At 41.8% G+C, this 16,644-nt stretch overlaps 1 protein-coding gene across 2 annotated transcripts in view; it reads left to right on the forward strand.

The window, feature by feature from the left end:
* The first annotated feature begins 12,076 nt into the window (after positions 1–12,076).
* KCNJ16 (potassium inwardly rectifying channel subfamily J member 16) overlaps positions 12,077–16,644 on the forward strand; it is a 41,918-nt gene continuing 37,350 nt past the window's right edge. The window contains exons 1-2 of one of the 2 annotated variants that reach the window (XM_076353572.1): positions 12,077–12,144; positions 12,454–12,684. The gene's annotated coding sequence lies outside the window, so the exon portion shown is untranslated. The remainder of the gene's footprint in view (positions 12,145–12,453; positions 12,685–16,644) is intronic. The other variant, XM_076353574.1, reaches the window with a different exon arrangement.

Consider the following 16,644-nt stretch of genomic DNA (forward strand, 5'->3'; position numbering starts at 1 on the left):
CATGGTAACATGCTTCTGGAAATTAGCAGTGTCTTGGTGCCTTTGGCTGATAACCCAGATTGCTGTGTGTATTGTGATTACCTGAGTATATTCTTGGCTCACAAAAACTACCATGGGACCATGATAAGGAAGGAAAGATCCAATTCCAAACACGCTTGTCATTAACCAGAATCTTAGCTGTCACGGGGAACCTGGAGCCAATTTCTGCACTGGTATCATCAGAGCTACGGTTGCAGAAGACTTTGGGATGTAGTTTTCCCTTTATTCCCCTTTTATTGTATCAACCATATAACAAAAAGTGTCAAATCAGCACTGAAGATCCCTCTTCTTTCTGCCCTGACACTCTTCTCTTTCCATTGCCTTAGAGGAAAACTATGTCACTGTTGGTGTTAAAGGAGTGCGATCCAACTTAAGGAAAGGTTACACAAGCTAGTACAATTACTAGAGTCTCCATATTGTCCCAATAACGAATCTCGCTCTAATTCAGAAGATATGCCCTGCCTGGGAAACAATGCGAGGTTGAATGAGGACAGAGCAAAGAATGACATGTCATAAAAGCCTGATGTTCTTGAGTGCCAACAGAACCGTTCCCTTCTGATGGGTGCTCTTGGGTAGCTAATTTGAGGCATTTGGAGCATTTGGTAGACAGCTGTTCTGCTCAGAGTGCAATGGCAAGCGTTTTCAAGCTAAAACCACAAGAATGAACCGATGATGCCATTTGGAAGCCATGTTCAGAGAACTTACCTCCTCTGACTATGTTGCTGGTTTTTAGGAATAGAACACAGCTTTTTACCCTCTCCCTTCCCTGCTGCTTTCCCTTTTGTACTTCTCTAAGCAACCAAGTCTTGCCGGAGCTGCAGACACCAGAGGTGATGCAGGCTGGCTCTGAAGGAAGATGGGAAGCAGAGCAGCTTCAGCCATCTTGGGTGGTGCCAGCGGTACGACAGATGGGAGGAAAAAGAGGTCTCGTTTTGTGAGCACCTCCTTCTTCCGTGCTAGAGAATCTGCACCTAGGAGCAGCTAAAAAGGATCTTTTACTTCTTCCTTAAGGCACATGCAGCACACAGCATACTTTGTTGGCATGTTATACTGCCAGGCACTAGCTTCAGTGAGAACTGTCTAACAGAAGGGGATAACAACCAGCAAAGGTTTTCCCAAGGTCGATTGCTCTTGTTAACTGTTAACCTGTTTACTGTTAACTGTTTACTGATCTTCTCCTGACGGTGGATGCAAATCCACCTGAACTGCCACATGCAAAGATATTCATTAAACTAAAGATCAAGACTAATACAAGAGATGGAAGGAGAGGCTCTTTCGTTCAAAGGGTAACATAGGAAACAGGAATGTAACTACGAGGCTCCTTGGGATCAGTCTTCGACCTAACCCGATTTTAAAATTTTCATCAATGACTTGGGCATGTTAAAAAGTTGGGGTTGAAACGTGGATGCTGGAGGAGGGAAATACCAAAAGGGAAGAACCAAGCAGTTCCAAGGGTCTGAGTTATGGCAGTGAGACAGAAATTTAGCAACATGTAGTGTCAAAGCATAAATGGTAATAGCAACAATTTTTGCTACATATTCAGAATATAACACATAAGAACAGGGGAAAAGAAGATGTGGTTATGAACAGAGGAAAAAGATTAATCCAGCCCTAGAATATATAAAAGGAGATATTCGCAGACAGGGAAGTATTACTGTTGTACTATTGTAGATCACTTTTTTTAACTGGGAGACTATGTCTTTTTTTTTTTTAAACTATAATAATTTCTTCAATATTCTGCACATTTCTCTTCATTTGGTGGAATGGAGAACCAAACATGAAATTTGCACCAAAAAGGGGACACATCATTAGTTCATCAACTAACTATGGAAACCTTTGAAATGCTCATTGGGAAGCATAAGAATGCACAACTGACTTCCAAAGAAGAAACCATGTTATTTCCTTTTCTTCCTTTTTTCCTGGTATTTCTAGAACATCTTATGATTGAGTTTTATATCATTAGGTTGATGAAACTCATTTTGCATCTTAAATTTCTTGATTTTTGTCTCTGAATACTTGTGCTGCTTTTCTAGTCATTCTCAATAATTAAACTGCTTTTAGAAGCATATCAAGTTCTTCCAAAAATTAACAGTTTTTGAAGACAAAAAGGGGAGAACAATTCAACAGAACAACCTAATTCTGCTCCAGACTTACTACATTTATTCTGCTTACTGTTTGAAAAACTGCACCTTGCGTACTCCGTGATAGCTGGTACTAGTGCAGCTCTTTAGATCTCATTCTACAATTTTTTCACTCCCTTATTAAAAATAAAAGGAAAACAAACATTAGATATGATATGTCTTTCACCAATAGTCTTTGAATATAGTGCTTGATGCTCTAAGTCACTTTGAATGAAAACACTCACAGACAGGAGAGCATGGCCACCCGGACCACATGTAACAGGACCACTAGCCTTCTTCCTCCATCCCCCCCCAAACTATGCATGCATTCAGTGCCGGTTATTCTGTTTAATTGTCTCTGAAAGCATGCATATCCAACTTCAATATGATTATTATGTTTCTTTATGCTGTCGATGTTTCCATCCATTCCTGCACTTGAGACCAAATCCAAATTAAAGTGATGTTTAGCATGTGCATGCTGTGCACAGCACACTTGCTTGCCTATTTTTCACTTCCTTTTCACATCATTCTTATGGGCCTTTAAGGACATATCTGTATTCCTGCCGTGTTATTTATGGTTCTGACATCATCCCTCAAGGTGAACAGTACTTTGCTGTAGAGTATTTACTCTTTTATAGTAAATCTGCCTGCTGCTTTCTATAAAAACAGGAAAACAGCTGCAACTTTTATAGGTGAGAATGAAGGTTTCTCCCTCTTTTTAACATCCATTTCGTCATGGAGAAGTTAAAACTGATCTTGGGAGGAGAAACACAAAGCATGAGTGTGGTCTTTCATGATTGAATTTTATCTGTATTCCTTCAGCTGACGTTAAACAAAATGCATAAAGCCACACCAGATGTTTTTATTATCATTCATTACTTACGTGAATGCAATATGGGCAAGCATGATACAGAATACAGAAGAAAAAAGTGGCCTTGGCTCATGGGACCAGATCTTTCTTTACAAACATCTTGTTAAATAGTTAAGTGTATGCACAATGTCTTCAGATTAATCAGTGTTGAGTGAAACAAAATCTATGAAGAAATACAGTCAAATGAAGAAATAGGCAAGTGGCTGCTATTATCTGAAGTCCAGGAAGACCTGTTCTCATTTATATTGACACTAAATTGCCTAATGAGCTTTAAATTGCATTCAACTTGGCCAAAACGTAGGGACCAATATTTCCAAGTGCAAACCAGCTACCTAACAGGTTCTCATTTTGAAAGCAAGCATTCAGCTTCCTTTGAGAAAGCTTGAATATGCATGTTGACAGGAGAAAAAGGATGAGAGACTTTAGCTTCAGCTCTAACACTTTGGGTAACCTGGGAAAGAGTATCTTATTAATGATATTTAGATCAGTGTTTGCAGATAACACGTGGCACGTTTGAGAGCTCTAACATGCACGAGAAAGACTGAAGCATTTTGTACCAAGTACCACCATGCTGAAGCAGCGCACAGCAACTTGATGTTCTCGACAGACACTTGCTGAGAGGTTAAAACAGAAATGGTATGGCAGGAAAAAATCCAAACCTGGGGATCTGGAGAGATGAACTGGAAGTGCAAGAGCAATGAGTAAAAAACATCATTAAAAGGCATCAACAAATCACAGGCACTGAGAGTGCAGTTACTATAGAGGCAGAGGAGGGTCAGGAGATTTAATAGCTTTCTACTTGCCACTCCAAGAGCCCATTTGGAAAGAGAGCTTTCAAATACCATGTAAAAAGTAGCTCTGGAGTGGTTTCTAGCACCTGCATCTAATTAGAAACAAAATAAAGTGTAATTATTCATAGTTTGTGGTTTTTTCCCTCTTTTGTAACTGCAATTTTAAAAGTTGCTTAGATTATCTGCACTTGCATCTGATCTGAACAGTGATATCATGTAGTACATAACACATCTTTCACTCCAACTGCCTCCAGCCCTATGCACTTAACACAATGAAGCTTTCTGAACAGCTGGAAAGGTCTTCTGAATGGCTGGGTGGGTCAGATGGACATGGAATATTATCACCTCTGAGATATGTCTTTGTATTGGCATTTCAGGTGATGGATTCTTATGAATGAAACCCTTCTGCTCATCAGTGGGAGGATTTCACGTGCCAATCCATTCAGGTAAGTTTGTATACCAAACGTTTACACACTCAGAGCAACATGGAGTAAATCCAGGGCCAAACCAAGAATCAACTCTGTTTGATGCAAAATATCCGCTTGCTTAAACCTTAAGTGTTCCTAAATGAAGCACTGAAACCAAATTATCTTTACCTACAGATTGCAATCTGTGCAGGTGCTTCTGCCTCCTTGAAATTGATGCAAAACCTTGTAATTCTTGTCTGAAATGCTGGGTATGGTGATTGCCACATCACATACAGCTCTACGCATTATCTTGCAGGACTCGAACTTGTAGGCCCCCGAGTCTTTCTGACTCGATTTCTCCTCTTAACATAGATAATACAGAATATTACAGTTGTACCAGAGCAGTGCTGAACTCCTCCAGACTTCAACAACTAGAGGCTTTATTTTGCTATTTGACTCGTCAAACATTGCTTCAGGATCTTCAAGTAGCTTTTCCTCTGAGCGTTCTCCACCCAGCTAATGGGGACGCGTGAGCACAAATCTGTTTAAATAAAGACAACTCGTGGAAAGCTCTCCTAAGGACAATGCTGCCTCTCTTGATCAGTGGATCTTGCTGACCTGTGCGGACTGGATACTGCCACCACAGCTTCCTAAGAACTTTAGAATTTGCTCTATCCTTTTTTCTACTGTCAACTGGCCAAATATTTCAAACATTTTCCTTTAACAAATGTGTCCTTGTGGGGGAAAGTCCATTAGCAACAGAGTAGTTGCATCTTGTCAGGACCAGACTTTAATGGCTGTTTGAATTTTAACTATTATTTGCTAACTATTCCTGTTCAAACCAACTAGACCATAATAAAAGCCATTAAATACCAAGTAACTGGCCTCAGTGTAGCTGCAGGGTATAACACTGAGTATGATCTGAATTTATCCATTGCAAAGCAAAGACTTTGACCCTCACAGACTTTTTGGAGATGGAAACTTTTCTTTTTTCCCCAGAGAGGATTGCCTAGAAGAATAAAAGTACTCTTCTTTGCCCCAGGGAAGGCCAAGCATAGTTTGAAGGTAACATGACACACTGTAATCCATTTTCCTATTTACAGGATGAATGAAGACACTGTAAAATATCTGGCACTGATTTGCTAAAATACATGGGACAATGCAACCCGGTGTTTGAATCAGTGGAAAAGTACACTGTGTGAGAAGGACAGAAAAAACAAAACGTTGCCCCACTGAAAGCAGGGGAACTGCCAGTGCTCCTGGATGAACAGGGCAGGTGAGTCAGACTGAACTGTGCATTCTTTCGTCCTTTTCCTCCAACTGCTACTCTCTGAGCACCAGAAAGCCCTCATGGCACATAAAGCACCATTCCGGTAATCGCTGCCCAGTGAAACAGTAGGGAAAGGGCAGAGGAACAGACAGAAGGGATAGGCCATTTCACCATGGCCAGGTGAAACTCTGTGTAACGTCAAAGAACACACCAGCAAAAGGCCTCCAGAACATCTTCCATGGGTCAAAGGAGATGGCTACTGTTCTCTTATCCCCTCAGTAAGGAGAGCACAGACCCTCCTCAACCACAGCCTTGTCCTGCTGTAACCTGAGACAGGAATCTGGGATAAGGCGGGGGACATGCTGTCCATCTCCTGAGCCGGTGTCTGAAGGCATTGCATCACAAATCAAGGGAAAATATAACACAACCCCTCGAGAGATTCATCCTCTACAATCTTAATGAGTTTTCTGCAAAGACCTGGGGACAAAAAATAATACTGGCAGCATTTTCACTTACACAACAAATCTGATTCTAAGCCATTTAAGGTGGTTAGAACTAATAAATCGAAATCTGTAAAAGCTAAAGAGAGAAAAGTTAAAGGCATGAATCTTAATCTGAAGAATTTGTATCTTTAAATATAGATGTGAGGTAACAAATGCAAGTGAAATAGTCAGTGCAAGAAAGGAGAAAGGTAGGACGAAGGTTAAAATAATTACAATGTCCTGGTTATTTACTTACGGCCCAATCAAAGTCTATTGAAGAAAACAGAAAGCCTCAGTGGCCTTTGGAATAGGCTGTTAAGACATTTGCACATCTTAAATGATCGCTGGATGCAACCAGTGCACTGAGACTGCCGTACAGAATGGAGAATTAAAAATAAGCAACACATTAGCTCAAATGGGAGCATAACAGAGATCTCACAAAGCAATTTTCCATGCAAAGCCCTTAACTCACAAAAACAACAACAAAAAAAGACCAGTCCAAAACAAAACCCAGCCCTCACAAGTGATGTTCAAAACAATGCTTGGCTAGAAAGATGAGCTTTGCACCATGTTCCAAATGCGAGCAAACTCCACAGCTGGAGACACTAATCTGAAAATGTTCACTGCATGAACTGATCGCTGCAGGGATCAGGAAGAAATGTATTTCCCTGAAGAACAATAACATATTGGCAAGGTGTACCACAGAAACGTTTCACCTTTTTGAACCAGCGAGTGTTGCCGGTGGCTGGACAGCAGACTTGACAGACCATGAGGTATCATCTGTTGAGGCAGTATCAATGCAATATTGAAGGTGGCCCAGGAGAAATGTTATTTAGCTGAAAGGGCTTTATACGTCATCCTGTAGAAATAGCTTACTGGGGCTTCACTAAGAAGTAACCCAAAGCTGAGGTTCTTACTCGCAATGTTTTGCTCACTATCCTAAGTAAATCACAGCAGACACTTTGCATTTAATGTGCTCAATTAAAAGCTAGCAGCGCATGGGGGAGCAAGGTAGAGTTCCCTTCTCCGGATTAGCTTGCTTGTACAGAATTGGCTCTCCCTTTCACTAAAAAGCATAATGCTGTGTAATTTCACAGGGCTGAAAAACCCACACCAACATAGGTTGAGACTTAAACGCTTGCAGAGTGCTTGCATCATCTCCGTGTTTGAGTGAAATGTGCTAGTTGTCACTCAGGCCCAGGAAAGCTTTTAGAAAGCAGCTAATCACAGCTGTCCAGCAGTGCTTTTCACAGAATGATATTACAGTGCCTGAGTTACAAGACTAATTTGCTTCTAAATAAGTTCTTTTTTTTTTATTAGAATCAGCTCAAGGGTTTGCATGGTTTCAGTGATGTTTAATGGGGATTAGTTTGAAGTGAAAATGTGTTTTCTATTTGTCTGAGAAAGACACAACAGGGAGCAGAGCCCTGGAGATTACTGAGAGCTTTGGGTGGTTCTGGGAGGCCAAAGGCCGAGTGACTTCAGATTTCAGTGGAGTGTAATAATCCCCTAGAAATGCACAGCCTGGTGTGTCTTATTGTGCAATTATGGGATGGAAATTGTAGTGCGTTTCTGCCCTGTGGATTATTCACTGCGTACCATTAATGCAGGTATGACACGACGGTTAAGCAGTCAGGCAGTACCAGCTGGAGCTGGAGCTGCCTACAGAACGATCTCCACTCCCATTTTCCCTGCTCCGTTACGATGCAGTACCTTGTACTCAGTTTAACAAGAGACTAACTACAGGGTAGCAAATAATGTTGCTGGTAAAGCTTATTCCCTGATTCATGGATAATGAGTTAGTCATTTTGCCCACCTCAGGATATTTATACAGTTAATCAGTGGCACAAAGAATTGCTATTTCAGGGCTCAAAGAGGCTACACTGTGCATTGTTTTTCTATTCAGTGGTGTCTGTGACATATGGTAGACTTAAATATTTGTACTTATTAAATGACTTGCCAACATAGGAACATACTGGCTTGTTTCCTATTACTTATTTTATTTATTCCCCTGTATTTGGTTGCTAAAACAAGTATTTTCCTTGGCTGCAGAGCACTGCTCTCTGTGTGTTGCTGGAGGTACATGAAGGATGCTTAGCAGCCCAGTGTTTCTGCCTGCATCCATCCTGACTACCAGCTCCAGACGTCAGCGCCCTGACATCTCAAACATTTCTAATGTCACGGAGCCACTACTGCATGGCAGACCTGAATCTTTCTGGAGAACCTTCCCACCATGACTGCGTTAACGCCTTATTGTCCTGAGAGAAAGGTTTTGTGTCTACTGGGGATGCAGTATCCCTGTGATCCTTAATCACCCCTTGGATTTTTGCATTTCGAGAGCCAGATTACTTTATCTGCAGTGAGAGGTATACAATAATATTGTTTCTATTGATTTTTTTCCTTCATCCCAACTATTTGCTAGCTGCATTTCTTGGGACAGATTTGAATGCTGTTAGTGACCTTGTGAAAACACCGTCTTCATTATTAAAACCAGGTCATAAATACCCCTGGGCACAATGAAATGCCTCACCTGCAATTCTTCAAATAGTTTCCACTGCTATTAATTCTTTTAGGTGTATGAGGCCTCACACAGGTCTATTCACTAAATAGATATCATCTGGAGGTAGCTGAATGTAACATTTTGGCATCAAATAGCCTGTATATAGAACACTTAGAAGTATTATTTGTGGATTTATCAATGTACCAAATTCTTGATTTCCTGGGATAGCTCATCTGGAGGGAAGAAACCCAGCTTCAAACAGGAAACTGAACTTTTCCAAAGTTCATTGGTGTTGGAGGTCAAGCTTTAGTTCAGCTCATTACAGAGACAGATGTTAAATTCAGATTAGGAGGTACATTTTGGGAAAGTTTAAGAGGTTTTGGGATCTGTGGTTTTGGCCTAACCCACTCTTTAATCAAAAATGACATCGCTGGGCAACGGTCTTCAGCTCTCTCATACCTCTCAGAAAGATGCATTCAAGACGTACAGAAGCTATTTCAATCTCAATGAGGAAACTCAGGTCATGCTTATTCCCATAATACAGCTGAATAATCTCCTCCAGTTCACAAGAAAACTGTTTTCCCCACCCACATTTCATTTTTTGCCTCTGACTTTTACAACCTTGTGGGTGTGTTCTGTTTTGATAAGAAAAACAGTTTGATTAAGATTGTCAAGTCAAGCACATTCGGTTCCAAAGAAAAATTTAAATGAGGACTTTTCTAGTTTGTCAGCCATGACTTCTACTAAAGTGGCAGTTACTATAAATGATATGTTATAAATATGCTCTTTTAGACAATATTTTGTTTAGGGATTTTTTAATTACTTTTATTAGAAACACAATGACTAAAGTGATGTTAAATTTAAAGAACAGCTTCCTCAAGTCTCTGCAAGAAATTCTTGCACACTCATTCAGGGACACAGGTTTTGGGTTTTGTCTCCTTCATTTAAAGGTCTGAAAAAGTCCCAATATATCCTTTATGGGAAACACGTGGGTATCGAGCTTGGCCTGTAGAAATACTTTGTCAGGTATCCCTGACAAACACGATTCTATGTGGCCTCACCTACTGAAATTTTCTGGCCTGGGAAAGGTGCACAGAGAGCCAGGAATTCACTACAGAGAAAGGCACCAAAAGGGGACTGTTGCAGAAAGCCAGCTGGTGAAGAGGTGGTAGCCCTGCCTCAGTGCTGTGCTGTCCTCCAGCCACCTGCCAGAGGAAAGTTACTGGGCTGTGCTATATCCTTGTTTTAAAAAAATAAAACCTTTAGATAACAGTCAATTTACAGGATCGTATTACAGTCACAGCTAAAAATCTGATTATCATGATGTATTATGTAAACAGCATTTATGAATACTTGTAAAAATGAATTTAGCTACTAAATGTTACCTTTTCAAAGCAGGTAAATATAATTTGCATTTTTATATGTAGGTAAACACCACAGTTGGCCACAGTCATATGAAACCTGTAACTGACCCCAGGCTTCAGGCCTGCTTTTTCAGTCTAACATTACTCTGTACAGAAAAGGAATTTACTAATATATAGCATTTTCCGTCCACTATATATGCCAAAGAATTAGAAAAACAAGTTAAAAGAATGCAGGTGAAAGAAAAAGGAAATAGCTCAACAACTATTTGTAAAGAGATGAGAGTACTTAGTTCTTGGTAATATCACACAAAAATAGTATCATCAGATTGGACAGCATTCAGAAGTGATCAACAATAATGATTTTGAGCTGCAGACACTGATTCATAAAAGTAAAATAGTGTTATTAGTTTGTATGCCTTGTTTTACCAAATGTAACATCAGCATTGGAAAGGGATAGCTTAGTGTGGTATATGACACACAGCTAGAACTAACGGGATGAAGTCAAGGAAACTAATCCCCTAGATAGCAGGGAAAACTTTCTGAAACTGCTATTTCTTAGGCTGCAACAGTCAGCAAAGAGAAATGATAGAGGCCACATCTCTTAGAACATTTGAAACTAGCTTAACCAAAGCACCAGAAACTACAGCACAGAGAACAGTCCTCGCTTGGCAGGGGAGCCGACAGGATTAGCAAAGAGGTCTTTCCTAGGGCTGCCGTGGGGCTGTTGTAGGGGTTCAGAGCTATTTTTGTCTTTTACGACAACCGTTTGATGAACAACTCTATTATTTCCCAGTTGTCAATGAATAAGAGGAAAGAGTTTCCTGCGGAGTAAAATCTTTCCTCCAAGGTGAAGAATCAATCGGAGACAAATACCAATGTCACATTCCAGTGCTTCACTCCTTATTGTGCTTGGCATGTCGCTCCCTCCGTCCTACGCTGCAATTGGTCCGTACCAGGGCAGAACCAGCCTGTCCTGTCTAATAAAATTTTATTGGACTGCCTTTCAAAATAACAATTCCTATACTGGCACTTTGAAAGCCAGGAAGGCAAACAGGCAAGAAAAAACATGCCTACAACTCATTAAGGCTACTAGAATAGCTGCATAAAAGGATCTGACAATGCAGCACAGTTTGTCATTCCGGTTTCATTCTACTAATTGTTCTTTTTTTTTTAATGAAGAACTATCACCCCAAAATAGACTGTTTCCATAAGAAAGCACAAAGATGAAATTGGAAATAAAAATCTTTAAGTCTTATTATCTGTACAGTCATGTCAACTTTTTTTTTCCCCCCAATGACCTTCTCAAATTCTTTTTTTCTGTCATTTGTGCTCTCTTAAATCCTGCTGGAAAGGAAGAGAAGGGGTCAAACCACCATGTTCTCTGGCGTTACAATAATGACAAGCTGACCGTATTCTGCGTTGTCAGTAATTCCTACACAGGTTCAGCCCCTGCAAAAACCACTCTGTCACTGATGGTGTGCTGTTTGCACTGCGCCTCTTCACTCCTTGACTTCCAAAAAACTGAAAGAAAATCAGAACCTGGGCAGGAATTTGCTTTGCCTTATGATGCTGGAGCTTCCCACAATAGCTCCCATCTCTGGTTATGGAGGCAAAGTGGTTTCTGAAGAGACTCAGTGGCCACACAGCGCTGCCCTAAATGTCCGCACACAGACTGGCAGCCCCCGCCTGGCACCTGCCAGCACAAGGCTGTCACTTTCATTGTTTTATTTCTCAACGAGTAGGCCCTGCCACGGGAAAAGTTACACTTTCAATAACTGAAAGCCTCCCGCTTTTGGCCCCTGCTTGAACTCTGCATCGCCCTGAACATGGGCTGGAGGCGACCGTGCGGCCCTCTCACTAACGGAGGCGACGATGGCGCCCAGATGGCTCCCAGCTGCTACCTCAGGCCTTGCTTTGAAGCCCCGTCAGGCTGTCCGAGGGCTGCTCTGCCTCTCACACACCCTTTGTTTTCTCTGTTTCGGTGAACTCTTCCCCTGCCTCTCCCCCTCAGCGCTGCCAGAGGCCCCCAGGGCCCCCCCGGGGCCCCCGCTGCCCTCTCAGACGGAACCCACAAGCCCAACACCGGCCGCCGGCCCCGCCATTTACAGCCGCCCGTCACGTGATCGCGGCGCGGCGCGCGGCCCCGGGCGGCGTTGCCATGGGGACGCGCGGTGCCGGGGCGGGCGGGCCTGTGGGGCGGAGGGGGCCGCGGCGGGCCCGCAGCCCCTCGGCGGCTCGGGGAGGCCCGAGGGGGGTGTTCAGAGATAAGGAGGGGATAAGGAGCCTGTTTGGTGGCGAAGGTAAGCGTTAGGGGCAAGGCGTGGGACGTGTATTGTCAAGTCAGAGAATAACAAGGTGTAAATATGAAGTAACCGAATCCCTCCTGTGGCCCCAGAGGGGGATCGGCGGGGTCTGAGGCTTTCCTGAGGGACACCACAGTAGCCTGCATGGAAAAGCGTCTGTTGATAAAGCCTGTGCCTGCGGGCAAGCTGTTCTGGGGCTTGCTTAGCCTTAAGGGGTTTGGGTCCCTTTCAGAAAGCATTCGCTGAGAACAGTTACATTTCTCCTTCTGGTGTTTTATTTATTGTATTTTTTTGTTTGTCTGCCAGGGTTCCCATCACAGCAGGTTCTAGTGCTGCCCCTTCCAGAGCACCCAGATTTCCTTTCTCAACCCTATGCTGCAGTTCAGGTACCTACCAGTTGAAGGGAGAGGAATACTGGCCCAGAAACACAGAAGGGCATGTGCAAGCTCCCATGAAACACTGGGACCTGCAGGAGAGTGGTACTGTGCATCAGAAGGGTCTGCTATTTTATCCTAGAAATGCTGCAAAGCAAAGGAAGTAAGTGATTATATTTTCCAGGCTTATTACTTCACTTAAAAATAATAAAAAACTGCTACATCTTCTTTCTGATCTCCTCCCTTTCCCTCACAGCCTGGAAAGCCCAAGGAGAGGTCTGTGTTTGAGAATGGGAGAAAATGTTTCTAAGATGGTTTCAGATGAACTATTTTAATATGAAAAAAAAAAGAAAAAAAGGAGAGCATCTCCATTTAATTTCCTCTGTTTGCAGCAAGATAAGTCCATCCTTCTCTTGTTACATCCTGCAACAATGGAAGTCGCAGTTTATAATTTCTTCTTCTGTCCTTCTGCTAGATAAGTAGGAATGAACCTAATATGTCCTTGGCTTTTGCACAGGTTGATGAGTCAGTCACCCACATAAAGTTAAGAGCAGTTCTGGTCTGTATAAGTCCCTTTAGCAACCACCACCCTAGAAGGGCTTGAAAAAAAGGTGGGTCATTGCGAGGCACAGCCCATTACACACACTTAAAGGTTGGTGCGTAGTCAGTGCACATTGATCCTCGAGGCACAAGCTCCTATTTAGGCCATGCATCTCCACAGCATCTGTACTTGCAGGTGGTGACAAACAATAACCATCAGGCTGGTGGTATCAACTGCTTTTGTGCTGTCATTCTGTGCACACTTTGTTTGCCTGTCTTATTCTGCTAATGCTGAAAAGAATTCAATTTTAAAAGGGAAAAAATGGAAAAGAAAAACATAGTGCCATTGAGTCCTAAGAGTGCCATTGAGTCCCTAACTCATTCCCCAGCTGTTTGCTCTGAGGCACTGGGGAGTTATAAATAGCTGGAAGCAAGAGTGCAGAACAGTGGTATACACATTTTGTAAATGGAGCTCTAAGCAATGTCCTTGTTTCAGGACCAGTGAAGTCAATAATGGCCTAGAATCCATGTGCAGGTTATTATAACACGGAATAATAATAAAAGTGTTCCTGGATTTTCACAAGTTCAAGCCATAAAGAGGAAGGAAATTATATATTTACTCTGCCTTGTAGTCACTTTTTGTAGCTTTTATTGTACTTTTCTCAGAGAAGGAAGGAGCAGTGTTGGCCATCTCTGGGTAAAGAAGGAAAAGAAAAGGGGGAAAAAGAGAGACACAAAAGACTTGAGTCTAACTTAAGTTCTGTTGGCATCTTTCAGGCTTAATAGTGCTGCAGTCAGTGGTAATAATCATGTAAGCAAGTCGGTATCTGTTCAGTGGCTTCCAGTTATAGACAACTTTGCAAATAAAGGAATCAGTGACAAAACTACTGTTGATTATCACGCATTGTTTGCCAGTGCAAGCAATGTTTCTTCATTATTACCAAAGAGAATTACTGTTAGTCATTCTATCAGAAAATTGGAAGCATGCACAATAGTTAGTAGTAAATGTTAGGTGTATTATGCTCTAGGGGAAAAAGAAGATACAATGGGGCCTTAGCTAGTATGGGACTGGGTACAAGGATTTATGGATAGATCTGCTATTCCATTGAGGACTATCACAATAGCAGTCTTCTGAAACCAAGATGTGTGTATGTGTGAGTAAAAAAATCAGTTAATTGAAATTTCCCTGTTGGATTGTACTTTGCTTGATTTTTTTTTTTTGAGTGAAGTAGAATTGTACTGATTGAAGTCATTTGTTGTCTCTGCACCCCAGTTTGCTAGCCATAAAATGGGACTAAGTATTCTGACTACAGAGTGGAATACATGGAGTTGTGGGACTGTAAGATATTTTGTTAATCAGGAGCTAAATCCCTCCTAGGGAGCAGATATTTTTGAGCCTACCTTGAAGTAGATGACAGATGACATCTTCCATCTGATGTATGACAGATGCTCTGTCATTGCTGCAGCTAACCCTGTCACTGCCACTGACGAGTGCATTTGACCAGGAGCAGCTGTAAGACGGTCATGGAACTGTTTGAACACTCAGAGTAATCTCTCCAGCAGGCTATTGCCTTCGCTCCTATTGCCTTCTAAGGAACGTTTCACTGGTAACCTGAAGGCGCAGACGATGCCAGTGGCAACTGAAGTAAAGAAGATAGTAAGTAGAAAAAGAAGGACCATCTGAACAGATCAAGGCTAAAAAGAAATGCAGCATGCTACAATCATCAGGCAGGGCAAAAGGTGATTGGTTCAAAGCAGGAAGAGCCGAGGCAAAGAAGACAGTACATATGCAGCTGCTTCGGTTCCAAGTGGTGTGCTTTGCACATGCTACTGAAGCTCCAGCTTGTGTGACGGAAACATTCATCTGCAGGCAAAGGGGATGTTGTATTATCTACTCCAAGATGATCTTGTTTTCAGTTCTATCTTGCGTGTGTTGTCATCTCTTGCTTTGTAGTGCTACAGACTTGTCTTTGCTACAAGCATGAGGCTGCACTCAGCAGTGTGTGGTAATTAAGCCCTTTGAGGGTCATGCATATTTTAATTATTACTTGTTTTATTGTCAAAAACTTGCCCACATGAGATGCAGTCTTGCATTCCATGTGGGACTGAAATAAGGGTCAACACATTCCTTCAGAACCCCAAATATTAAACAGACATTAATTTGTTTTGAGCTTTGCACATTTTAGATGAGCATAAATCAAGATGTATAATGGGGAAAAAATTTCCTCCATATGTTGGAAAGTTGAACTGAGACACTAACTCTAAGTGACAAAAAGTGGTGGCTGCAACAGAAAATGATTAAATGATTTGTTTAGCATTTATGTAATGTATGAATGCACCTTGTCTGTGTTAAAACAAAGTAATGATTGGTTTTCCACCAGCAAGGGCTGTGAATTTTAGCTGTATTCCCTTTTGGGATTCTGAAGTTCTCAGGTTCCGGCTTACACAACAGCAAAGTCTAAACGCAGACCAGTTTTTCATCCATGAAATGGAAGTTAAATAACGCTTGACCGAAGTAGACAAAACAAGAAGATACGTAGACTAACTGGAAACATCAAGATTTGAAAATTACCTGATAGGAAAAGGGAGGGGAGGGGGATCAAAGACGTCCCAGGGAATGAAAAATTCCTTCACAGCGCTTCCTGTTCTCTCTGTTATGTTAACCAAGGTAGGATTAGGTTTCAGCTGCCAAAAGAAATAACATTTGTAGATTTTTTTTGGTCTGGGGAAGTGGGATAGAAAGATTTAAGACAGCTTTTTCCAAACTATTTGCTTTTTGTCAAGCAGTCAAGTCTAGTTATTGTTAGTAATTTGTATTACAGAACTACCAAACTGAAACTGGATTTCCATTGTATTAGGTGCTGTACAAATATCCAGTCAGAGACTGGTCTTACCTCAAAGAGCCCGTAATCTAAATAGACCAGACAGACAAAGGGCATTTTGCCCTAAGTTGTATAGCTGCTCAGCAGTTGAGCTAGGAATCATACTCATCTCTCCTGAGTCATAGCCTAGTACCTCAGCTACTGGAGTACAGTTCTGGAGAGCAGAGCTGTCATTAAAAGAAATGAGCCTGCCTTCTTGTATCCAAACACAAGATAAGGTGAGATTGATTCAGCAAAACCAAGATTAATGTGAGTTAGCATAACTGACTCCTGTTGATGGCTGGCTGTGTGAGCTGGAGAAACCTCATACCACCTTGCACCAACTCATTTCTCTGTTTAGTCCTTATGGTTTGCTGTTGGTTTGGTTTTGTTACAGGTTCATTTCATATATAAGGTTCAGAAATAGACAGGGTCTCTGTGCGGGGATTGCATTCTGGTCTGCTCCGGACCTTGCATGGTACAGAACCATACCTAGAAATTCAGATGGCCTAAATTTATCTTTAAGTGCCTAAATACATCTTCAAGTGCCTAAATGAACAGCCTGAACACAGTGTTGTAAAAAGTGAAAAGCAGCAGCTAATAAACTTTCTGAAAGGTCCCAAAGCAGCAGAGCTTCTAAGTTAGGATGAAGGCTGCACTCCACCCTCATCTTTTTCCAGGTATCTGCCTAGCAGGAACTGACACTTAATGCTACCTGCTCT

Source organism: Aptenodytes patagonicus, chromosome 16 (genome assembly GCF_965638725.1).
Source record: "Aptenodytes patagonicus chromosome 16, bAptPat1.pri.cur, whole genome shotgun sequence".
Lineage (NCBI taxonomy): Eukaryota > Metazoa > Chordata > Aves > Sphenisciformes > Spheniscidae > Aptenodytes > Aptenodytes patagonicus.